The sequence below is a fragment of the Anopheles arabiensis genome, chromosome 3, assembly GCF_016920715.1.
Source record: "Anopheles arabiensis isolate DONGOLA chromosome 3, AaraD3, whole genome shotgun sequence".
Lineage (NCBI taxonomy): Eukaryota > Metazoa > Arthropoda > Insecta > Diptera > Culicidae > Anopheles > Anopheles arabiensis.
Window position 1 is genome coordinate 61,502,627 of NC_053518.1, and position 12,252 is coordinate 61,514,878.

General features: G+C 41.7%; 1 protein-coding gene and 1 long non-coding RNA gene across 10 annotated transcripts in view; both read left to right on the forward strand.

Moving 5' to 3' along the window:
- LOC120900027 (protein O-mannosyl-transferase Tmtc3) overlaps window positions 1-12,252 on the forward strand; it is a 147,739-nt gene that overhangs the window by 90,989 nt on the left and 44,498 nt on the right. The gene's annotated exons all lie outside the window — the stretch shown is intronic.
- LOC120900029 lies at window positions 1,700-2,838 on the forward strand. Its single transcript, XR_005739136.1, has 3 exons — window positions 1,700-1,822; window positions 1,980-2,158; window positions 2,225-2,838. It is a non-coding gene; the product is annotated as an uncharacterized LOC120900029 (long non-coding RNA).

A 12,252-nucleotide genomic window follows, 5' to 3' on the forward strand; every position in this document is an offset into this window, starting at 1 on the left:
TATGTTAAAATCGCAGTATTATTTACTTGATCAGCTTACTTCACTCACAGTTGAAAGCTGCAGATACTCCTGACCTGTGTAAGTGATATTGCGTGTGGAAACAGCTCGCGATTCCCTTGCAATCAGGATTTAAAAGCATTTTCAGCCGAGAATGTACCCACTTTGAAATCTTTGGCGAAAACGAAGTGCATTAGCGTACGCCGTATTGGCAGGGGAGTGATAAAAGCACTAGCTTTCCAACGAGATCAACCGGCTGGCCTTATCCGCTGCTCCTTCACACAGGTTTATGCTGCAAGCGGGGAGAGTTGTTTGGTGTCGGTTCAGCTGTGCAAATCTCTGGTTGGATTATTTTTCGCTACCGTCAAGTGCATCCTTTCATCAGGTTTGTTACCGTTCAGTAGGGTCCTTCTCTTTTCCGCCCAGGAGACTCAGTTTGTAGAACTGCACATTGAAGAACAGACGAGACGGGGGAAGGAACCGGCCGGGCAAACATTATGTTGTTGCCACGGATGAACATCATGCGCCATCATTTGTAGTGCGCGTAATGGGAAACACCGAATAGCGTGTCCTACTTCGCTCGACAGTGGCGAAGGGTCGTCGAAAGACCACAAGGATACATAGATGCCTTCCCAGTGACTCGATGCGATTGCAGATGCCCTGTGGACCAGATTTTTCTTTCTTTTTTTCTTTATTCTTTTTCCAGGATTCATTTCACACTATCCACAATATTGGCTTGGGGCAAAGGGTTCTGTTTCGATGCGAATGTGTATCTCTGTCGTTCGTATAACATGAAAGGATGTTTTGTACCTCACAACGGCTGGCAGAAATTTGTTCTCGTTGAAAAAAAATCAGTTCACTTATTGCCCTCGTGATATGATGGCAACCATCCTGGTTGACCTGGATTATTGCAGGCAAAATGTGCGAATGCACCCATCAATAATATTTTTATTTGCTTTGCGCTGTTCAAAATGCATTCCATTTTCAATATATTTTGAAATAGTGCTTTGCCAACCTTACCTGGCAATAGATATGATTGGGTCAACAGTTTAAACCCGTTTGATGAGCCCGCTTTGGGCAATAATTCAAATAGTGTCCCCCTCATGTGTCAAACGACCAAACGTGTTCAATCAAATTTAAATTCAAATTGGGTATGGCTGAATGTTTGATTTCCTATAATGCAAACAAATGTATTGATTATACATTTGTAGTTTAACTGATTAAGCAGTATTTCCGCATTGAAGCGTAGTGGTTTTGTTTAAAAATCATAAATTGTGTAAGGCAATACAATTGGGTAAGACTCATTCAATTACTGTCATAATAAAAATGCTTGTTTTTGTCTATCTGTATTCTATTATCTTTATGTATTCTCTTAAATTATGTATTTGTCTTAAGCAATGATACATGGAATGTTATCGACAGTCGGTTACTAAAAAATAAGATAACTATTTGGCAAACATAGAAGCTTTGGCCAAGGCGGTCTCATGGTACAGTCGTCAACTCGCACGACTTAAGAACATGCCCGTTATGGGTTCAAGCCCCAAATAGACCGTGCCGCCATACGTAGGACTGACTATCCTGCTATGGGGGGTAATCCAAAAAAATCACTGAAAGCCAACCCCACAAGTGGGTACAAGCAGGCCTTGACCGACAACGGTCGTTGAGCCAAAAAAAAAAAGAAGTAGCTTTGGAGCTGAACATCTGAAAATCGTGAACAGGTTTAAAAATTGACGCAATAAAGTCAAAAAATTACTTTCTTGAAAATAACCAGGTCCACAAGACGGTTGTAACAATTTTTTCGCAGATCCAACTTGCATGCACGCAGGTAAATCAATCTCAATAAAATTCCACTCAACAAGCTCGATAATGGCTGTCAATGCCTATGTAGTTAGCATTCCATTAAATCCAATGTCACAAAGTCATACCAAATGCTGGATCATATCTGTCATGCACCAAAAGACACGTAAAATTCTTTATTTCAGTCTTTCCAGCTGACCCAAGAGGGAAAGCGCTTCGAGAAAATCATTCAAAGGCCAGTGAAACCGGCAAGGGAGTTCAGAAGCTCACAATACGAATCATGTTTGCTTTACCATTCCGAACACGATCAAATAAATGGATGCATTTTTCTGTGTCAAACCCCACTCGTCAGCTCGGTCGACCGGTAAGTGTTGCCAGAAATGAATGCTGACTGGTATTAAAATTCCACGTACATCTTCCGCATGACAAGCGAGCAGTGCCTCTAGGGCCGCAACAGCTCGAACACAGCAAAGCTACTCGATCGTAATGAAATATCGATGTATTCATAATTCAATTCGTCTTCTGTGTTTTACGAAACGCAACGGCACAGTACGGAATAACGACTAGAACGACACTCAAGCTTTATTGGCTTAATGTGGGAAGCAAAAAGGAATCCTGTCACAAAAGATCTTCAATAGCATCAGAACATATCCTCTTGCGAGCAACATCTCTTTGCCGGCGTGTCCGTTGTTAGTCACAAACCGGTGCTCTCTAGCCTGTGAGGTAAGAAGAAGCTCTTCCGAATGCCAAAAGGACACCGGTTCTGATTTATTCCATCCGTGGCTGTACGTTTGCACAATGTGCTCTGACATTTGCTTAATCTATGATGGTAACGCAGGCTATTCGGTCATTGGATTTGGTAGGATCGAAAATTAAATGAAGATGAGCTATGAAGTCCGGGACATACAGTATCCCCTCGGAGCGAGTGCATTCCTATTGTTGTTCGGGTTGATGAATCACTGCTCAACTCAAGCACGAGCTGCAGTGAAATAAGACACAAAAGCATTCGATCCACAACCGTCCTTATAATGCTGCAAAGACGTTGACGAGACGAAACCTCAACAAGACTTATCACTATCATTCCCACTAGTTTCTTGTAGCTTTTTTATGCGTCCCATGCATACCCTGGGGTCATTCAGCAGAGGAAGTTTTGGGTTGTATTTCAAATTTTTCTCCCTCTTGCTGTTCGTTTCATCCGACCGTCTCTTGCCGATGCATCGTTCAGGTAGCTGCATCCAGCCAGAGCGGAAGTGTTAGTCAACTGTCAACACGGGTCGACAGGACGTGACGACACGGACACCAAAAAAGCTGACGACATGTGCAAAGTTCTTCCATCATTTCGATACTTTTTACGCCATGGCTTGTGGGAGGAGTGAAGTAGAACGAAGCCAGTACCATGCATCTCGCCACGCTCCAGGGCAGGTGAAACCGGGTTTCATCGTCTTGTCAGGCGAGCTTTCAGCTCAGACGATTGTTGCAAGTTGTTTCCTTTTTTACTCCGGAATTGTAAAGCTTCTGTAAAGGAAGAAATATGTCTGACATGATGGGATGTTTTTTCCCTCCTCTCCGTTTCTTCATTCTACTCTCTGTACTCACTACTTCTCAACTATAGCAATACAACATTACTGGCATCCGGTGCCGAGTGAAGGAAGCGGAAACAAACACATAGCAATGCTCCAGACAGGTCAAACCACTTGACGAGTGCGAGTTAACAAGCAGCGATGAAAATTTATTTTTTAATCTTGCCAGAATTATCAAGCTGGACTGTAATAGTTAAAGGATAGGACTAAAACTTTTGTGTGCTAACATTAATCACAGAGAGTGGAAGAAAAATATTTTAGAAATAGTAAAGTATTACTAAAAAATAATTGTTACTTTTTAAAATATGTCCTGATTACTCAGTTGAGTTTTGCTCAGTTATTTTTGTAATGTATTTGTGTTAAATCATTAGTATTATATGTCTACGCGTCTTCGCGTAAGGTTGTACCAGATGTGCTGCCTACCTTTGCTTTTGTGTTATGTTGCATTGGTCCAATGACCAAATTCACGCGATCGTGGTCAAAGGAATGACGTAACGCCATTTTTTCTCCTAAGCCTTAGAAAGACTGTTTTAAGTCTTTGAATGTCAGTCATGAAGGAAGGTTTCTTCTCTTTCTTGTGAATTTTTTTCACAACTACGAATTTATGTGAAAGTTTACTTTACCTTCATCTTTTAGAATTATGGAAACATGAGTGCATTGTATTTGTTGCTTGTATATGTTTATCTTTGTTTATTGGACTGAAAGTTTATCCGCTGCATTACTTTTAGTCTCTTTGCGAACTCAAGTAAACAATTTTTAGAAGCATTAAAATAAAATAAATCATTAGCTACCACCATATGACGCTCAACTGAAATACTGAGGCCTGTCTTAAAATACTCTAACCTGCTTATTTTACTTTATTCTTCATGCACACATTTTTTGCTCTCCAGAAATTAATATTGTATTTAACAATGGGCGATAATTTGGAGAAATCATGCTAAATATGATAATCGTTTCTTACATAGGATCAACTAAGTGTAGATTAAATGTGGACTAGATAACAAGCATCATCTATGATAGGCTAGAATATTTCAAGTTGAAGTTGAAAGCCCGTGCAAGTTAATTTTAAATTTAATTTTATATAGTTATATTTTTTACTCACGAATGTTACCTTCTTTCACAAGCCCTACATATCACAAAAATTTGCGAACAAGTGGGTCATGTTCAACTAGTGATCATTTCACATCAATGTAATTATTGACCATCGCTGAGTGTTGTCTAATGTAATAAAAAGCAATGTTTTTGAACCACACTCTTTCGATCCGTTCCGACCAGTACCTCGACTAGCTGTCACGAACCAATTACGAACAATGTGCCAGATGATGTTCTGAACCAACACGTGCCGGAAAATGAGAAAAATCAGTACCAGCGGTTTAGCGGTTTAACATTGTGTTTCCCCACTGCAAACTATTGTGAGTGTGTATTTGTTAACAATTTCCTCCCCTGGGAAGTATGTACGCAACCATACAAAGAGATTATGCTAGTATTCGTAAAACAGTAGTGCATAATTCTATCATAGATCAAAACGGAATTGGAAACATAAATCAATTCTAAACCAGAAGGCCCAGCAGGCTAGAATGTTCAAAGCGTGGATTCCTCCCGCATCGTTTTCCAACGTGCACGAACTTTGCGGTCATTTTAGCGTCACATCCGGCACCGAAATGTTGCTTCCATAATATACGCTTCTACACATTAAACTATCGCACAGTAGTTGCTTTGTTGTGTGACAAATTTCAATTAAACCACACTCTAACATCTACGGAATGCTGTCCGTGGTTGTCTCTAGGAAAATCGAAATTCTAGCACCCATGCGGGGTATAGAAACCCTTCCCAAAAAGCATGATAAGCATCTCGAACTGTTTCAAAACTTTCACTCAGCAGTACATTCCAGCACAGTAACCCTCAGTGACTCTGACTGATGTGCAGTTCATCCATTTTGTCGTCCCGGGCCCGAGTCTCGGTGGCATGCGTAAAAGACCGTCAGTGTGGCTTGAAATATCGCTTTCAAACAATATTATAAATCGGTCCCCCTTTACGCCACACCATGTCAGCTACGGACCACGTCAACCAACATGTGGAACACGTTCGAAGGATGTTGTTCAGCGCTCTCGAGTGCCGCTAACCCGTACATTTTCGCGTGTGTTTTCATGTGGTTGTGCGCATGTTTCTGCGTATGTGTATGTTTGGTTTATTTGTCGACCCTTGATGTGTGTTTTTCCAAAAAAAACCAGCCAGTTCCGTCGAGTGGATGTTTGCTCAGCTCGGGAGGACATATTCGTCTTCTGTCCGGAACTTTCGCATTCCACAGTGTCGAATTTTGTCGCAGCGTGTTGAAGCGCATTTCAACGCACTTCCCTTACGGTGGAGCTGCGAGGGAAGGTAGTGAGAAAGACCCCCCTTGCCATGAAAGCTGTGTTACGAACCTTTCAACCCTTTTTTCATCCGTGGAAAGGAAGGGAAGACAGGATGAGCATGAAGAGAGTGAATTCCACTTCCGGATGGGTGAGGTAACGAACGGTTTCGAATGCCACGAGTAAGCGCAATGATTGAGTGACAAACGAAAAAGCAAACATCGGCACATCGTTCGATATCAGGTGGCGGTGCTGAGGAGCGGTGTAGCGGAACACACAGAATTTATGGTAATGGGCCAGGATACAGGGAGGTGCATTCTTGACATACACACACACACCCGAACTGTAGAATATTTTTATTTGTATCTCGACAGCCTTTGTTGTATACCCCACGAACACAGACCGGTCATTATTAGGAGTGAAAATGTATTCCCAGTAGGGGTACCGTATGTGTCGATGTCGCTTACAGTTCCCGCGAGAAATCTTTTTTATTATTCTTGTTAAACTAGCTGGTGAAAAACGGAAATGAAACAATGTTAAACAATTTTTATCAATAGATCTGTTTCTTTTCCAATGAAGAATGCCTGAAATCCCGATACCTCAAAGTAGTGAACATGGCTGTACTTCATTGTGCTTTACCTTCATGAAGTGAAATCACGAACCTATGTAAATGTCGTCCTTTAGTTTACTGGGAAGTTATAAATAATTAAATCATTTGATTGATTGACTTCATTTCTCTTGCGTCAGCATCGACCTAACATGACCAACAAAATTTTCCGCAATAACTCTTAATCTTTTACTGGGAACCGAATGATTATTACCTTGTAGGTCCGATTGATACATTTGCATGAACGTTCATGTACGCTCACGATTCATTCATTGTTGGTTTATAATATTGTGTTGATACTGCATGTCTACCTATACGTATATGGACGTATATACGCTCTCTGTAAAAATCACGCTCCATCGCGTATCTAAAAATAGCAGATGAACTTACTATCGGCCTCCCGAAACGGTTTTGTTAAGTATCCGAACATGTTTAATTCCCTCTATGGGTACTTTTAGTAACCGAACTGGGACGTGTTTTATACGCTGTGGGTCGTATTAGATATTGATGTTGTAAACGTATTTTAAATTGTTTACGGTCACTCGAACACAAATAGCCTCTATCGTCAATTGTGTCAAAAAAACACAACTTTCAATACTTCATGTGTATAAAACAATCCTTTCTTGTACATGCAGTGTCTGATGTTTTAAAATAAATTAAAATGTAGCAATGTCAACTTAAAAAAGAAGAGCAATTTTAATAGTAATCGCTTTGCTACTTATGTTGACTTGACTAAAGTCACAGGTGCTCATTTAGAACTTCGTTCCGATGTCTAGCAACCATACACTTATATTATCTTTCCTATCAAAAGCACGTTAGCGTTACATGAGCACGTAGGCAGGAGCATATTAATTAATTTGAAAAAAGATTAAAAATTTCATAACCCTCCGGTAGCGATGCATACATGTACTGAAGAAGCGCTAGTAACAAATATGCAACCATTTACATCGTCTCATAATATCCTAGGGCGTACATACACCCTAATGGAACACCCTCCAAGCGCTATTGGGGCAACCTTAGAAACAAATAAAATTAGAAAACTCTCCAATATGGTTAAAATTTTCAATCTAGAACGCTCACTCTTTCCACAACAAGAACTGATACAAGAATCAAATTCCTGTGTATATCAGCTGAGACACTCAATCAGGTAATAGTAAAATTTTGAAGCATAGAAGAGTTCTGTATATTGAATTTGTTTAGACACGATTTTAACATACCTCGAACCACGCGCCTCATTACGATTATGTTTTTCCCAAATCTATTTCAATAACATTGTTGCTACATGTTTTACTTCGTAGTTCCTCGCTATATTGTCAGACTGTTCTAAATAATTCATTCTACGCACTAAAAGGTTGCATCGAACAGTTTTAACTACGATGATGCTTTGGATCTGCTTGCTAAAAGCTAGTTCACAAGCACATGTATTAAGTGCTTTATTTCGATTTTTTCTTTCTCTCTCAGTCGTCAGTCACTAGTTTCATTTTACACACACTTATTATCGTTACGTGTGCAACGCGTTGTATTTTCGTAGGGTGGTAATACATGTATAATAACTTTTATGCAAGAGATTGGAAAAAAGCGGTAGAGCAAGAGACAGTAAGCATGAAAATGCGAGTAGCTGTGTAGTAAGTGTCAGGTGAAATGGTGTTTTGGTCGGATGTTTTTACTCGTCACCACCCTGTTCTTCTCACTGCTTAGCGAAAGTATGTTGAGATGCCACAAGCTTCTCAACGGTGTAGTTGCGTGGTAACCGTAAACAAGCACGGGGAAAAAGGTGTTCGTTTCTATCAGGAGCGGTACCGCACATGAGCCGCTCATACGTTACACATTAGCGTTTATGTTACCGGTGTGAGATGATGTTATTAGTGGCGGCAATGGTTTACATTTGCTCCGGGGTGGGGGAGAGAAAAAAGGTTTTGCCCATTTACACCACCACGCGCACCAGTCAAGCGCGGTGGTAGTACGGTATATACACCACCATCAGACACGATAACGGTGTCCCGAATGGAACATGTCGTGCCGAAATGATGATGGTGGAACGACAGTTTAAGCGACGAGCTCGTAATGGTGTACGAGCGTCAAGGGACCAGGTTTGATGCCCTGGCCACCTCGAATACCTGGGATGAGTGCTGCTCTTATGTTGTGGTTTGAAACATCAAATCTTTACATTCTATGTCTGTCTGAGCTTTTAAGGAAGCACGTGAATACTGAAAATAATTTGTATTTTCTCTTTCTCTTTGCAGGTCAGTATTTCTGGAGTGAATATGGAGAAATATTTCAACAGGTTATGATAATGTTGTATCATGATTATACTATTTTAATTTAAAACGAAATATTCAATTAGTGCCACTATTGATTGAACGGAGCTATCAACAATCTTCAAAACTGCTTAAAAATTCATCATGTAATGTAATGATTTGCAAAACGTTAGGAGTAAACTAATTGCTCCTTTCAGCTCGTAAGCTTCCCTATAACGTAATACAACCCCAATTATGCTACAACGAACCGGGTTGTAAACCCCAAAGCTAACACGTTAAAGGTCTTGGATTTTTTTTTTTTCGGTAATCGTATCAAAAGATTCATTTCGTCGAATTACGATCATTTATAGCGAGCTGCAACCGTTTCATAGTACAGAAGATGACCGAGAGCGAGTACGTAGAGGTCACTAGCACTCCGAGATTCACTACGGTCGATCGATATACATTCGGGAAGATGCGGTGAAGGAAACTAATTACATCAGACATTACATCCCAAACGTCCAGCCGAGCTTCTTATGTGCCATGGGAAGAACCGCTCGAGTATCCCATCTGCGTCGATTCTGGGAAAAAGGGTTTCCATTCGGAAAGTGGTCCTTTCGGAAAGCAAACTCAGTTATGAACCAACCGTTTCCCATACCCAGCCCTAGAACCCAATTATGCGCTAAACATAGATCCTTAATTCCATCTCCCCATCGTGCTTTCCGCAGCAAACATTCTTTAGCCTCGTAAATGCTTTCCCAAGGATGATGCAATCTCACCGTACGCCTCCTTAAGGCTAGCACAAATCGAGCACAGTTTGACGGGACAGACGATGCGATAAAAGTTGAATTACAGGTGTGAGGATGGTTCGGTTGGCGTTAGTGGTTGCATCTGTCAAAAGTGCACGGATGCAATTCCCCCAGCAGCCCATCGCTCGAAGCACATGATGGCACGTACAGTTAGTGTCGGTTGGGTTGCTATCTGTCGGGCACTCATTTTTCATTTCATTTTCACATCACTCCTAGTATTGCTCGACCGTCCTGCCACGGCAAAAAGTAACGTTCGCAACAGTCATGCCCAAGCAGCTGCCAGATACGAGTTTTACGTTTCGTACGTCATGGAATACGCCCCAAATGTGGCGGAGTAGACGAAGTCTTGAAGCTAACGGTGCTGAGGATGGCAGTGTGCATCGAAGTACGATGGATAGGTTTGCGTCAAGCGCATCAGCGTTAGCCGGAGTCTGCCAGTGTGTAACCATTTCTCGAGGTCGAAATATCTCAACTTTGTTGCATCGTTGCTTCTCCGCTTGCAGAGGAGATACACTAATTTACCGAGCTCAAGGCACGAACGTACAAATAAACTGGACCCCAGCGTCAGCCGAGACGCCGAGTAGCAAAGCAACTTAAAATGCAGTCACCGGGAACAGTGTACTCGGGGGCCGAATCATGGCAGTATGTTTCAGGTAGTCCTGAACCCTCTGCCAGTTGCAAGCTGAAGCAAATATGTACACAACAATTACCGAAAACAGTTGAAATATTTAACCTCTTCCACGACTTTTCCTTCCCATAACGATCTACCAGTGGGAGTGTTTGGCCCGTACCATATGTTTTGGCTTGTAGTGCTATAACCGAGATGTGTATGTATGTTTGCGGAAAACTCTTCGCCAGGTTCTCTACAAACACACGGCGTGCAGTATTGATTTATTTATAGTTGTAAAAGTAGGTTAACTAACAACATTAATCATAAGCAAAGCCAAAATCATTATTGTCGTATTATATAACCTGTTGTGAAGCGAATCCACTCTTCCAGTCAAATTTACGATCATACATAACAAATCAATTATATCATTTATTATGCAAACTAACGCTATGGTCAAAACTTCACAATAGAAACGGGTTGTTTTTCATCGTGCAGGGATAGCAAACTTTCGTCTATTTTAACTTTCGGCGCAGATATTTTAACGAAGTGCACCCACTGCAACACCATACCAGTATCATAAATTCCAAAACCAACACACACACACATTCGCAGGGTGCACCAGATGGCGGTACGGAAGGATTTTCCTGGCAGCAAAACACACGTTGCTTTACTCTCAGCAACGTCGATGAGGGACCGTGAACGAGTTTCGTTTCTATGTACCGTGCTGGAAAATGGAAGGAGGATATAGTGAACTTCAACCGGCAGTTTTTATATAGATGTATTTTTTTCTCATCCTTCTGAGGAAGTCCTTTATCTCTACGTTGAAGTTTATGACTGAGGGCAGCACCGGATTGTGCATCCAAGTTTTATTGTACATTCACTAGCCTTCCTTCGTTTTTTTTGTGTACTCTTCGTCCTAAAAAGCACCATCCTGACTAAGCCGGATGGTCCGGTTGGTAAAGAAATTACCGACAAATTAAATCGAGAGTGAAACTACTTTTAGCTCCACAGTTGCATATATGCACCACCCCTAAGGTTATCTCGTGGTCAAGTACTGTATTCGTGTTGGGTGGGATGTCCGATGTTCGAGAAGTAATCAAGTCCCCGAATCCTGTGGGAAGAAGTCCATCCGACGGGAACTAATTTTTATTACGCAATTAAATGCGCTACTGCGTTCACAGAGCCGGGGATGGATGGGTCTAAAGTGTGAATTTTAGTGTTATTGGTGCCTTTTAAAAGACAATCTGCATGGTCGGATGATGCTCGACCGGGACACCGGGTCGCATTTTCGAGCTCATTCGCTTTGTGCGAGTAAATAGTAGTTACGTTACATCCACTGCTCCTACCAAGCGCTTCAATATTTCCTAACCAACTCTTTTCTTGATTCCCGATCGGTTACTTCACCAACCGGTAGCGGGACATTTTGCATTACATCCCATCCCACCCGAGTTTCTGCATCCATTAAAAACGGGTAGCATGATGAGATGCCATTGAGAGAGAGAGGAACGAGAGGAGGCCATTAGTAGCACCAAATTACAATGAATGTTTCGGGTGCGCGTTTGTCGTCGTCCCGTTCCAAGGTAACAAAGTCTTGCTTTCGTGGGCAGTGCGAGCTGAAAGTGGAAAGGAAGATGAGATTCATCGTAATGGGAGATTTTTATCACCCACCCTCTGCCACCCATTCTCACTACACCGCGCTGCGCTGAATCACATCACATTGAACTGTAATCAAAAATTAAGACGCACTTTAGCCCGCTTGAGATAACGCCAAAACGATCCTTGGCTGGTGTTTGCGTGTGCGCTGCTCGTGGACGGTCGCATTTACTTAAAAGTGTCCTATATATTGCGCAGAGGGGGGGACTCGGTCAGAGCAGTCGGGGGATCCGGGAGGATTTAAAATGAAATCGTCATTAGTTGGTAGTACTCTACACCGCACCGGGGAAGCTTTTAAGCTGCTTTAGGGCTGTTAGTTAGTGGAAAGTGTCGTGCCGGGCGTCGTTATTCCGTGGTTCATTAAAATCGTTCGCAATCGTTCGCGATCGTCTCTGCGTACGGGGCGCGCGCATTTTTTCTTTTCTTTGCTCATTCAAAACTGCCGGCACAAAACAAGCAACATTTATCTGATTTTAAAAATGGAAGAATTATCAACAAGTTGAGTACATTTTCGACACGACGTTGCTTTTGCGTTTAGAAGACATCAGCCACTTCATTACTTTTTATTTAGACTTTGCCAAAGCAGTTCACAACTACGAGCTAACTTAATC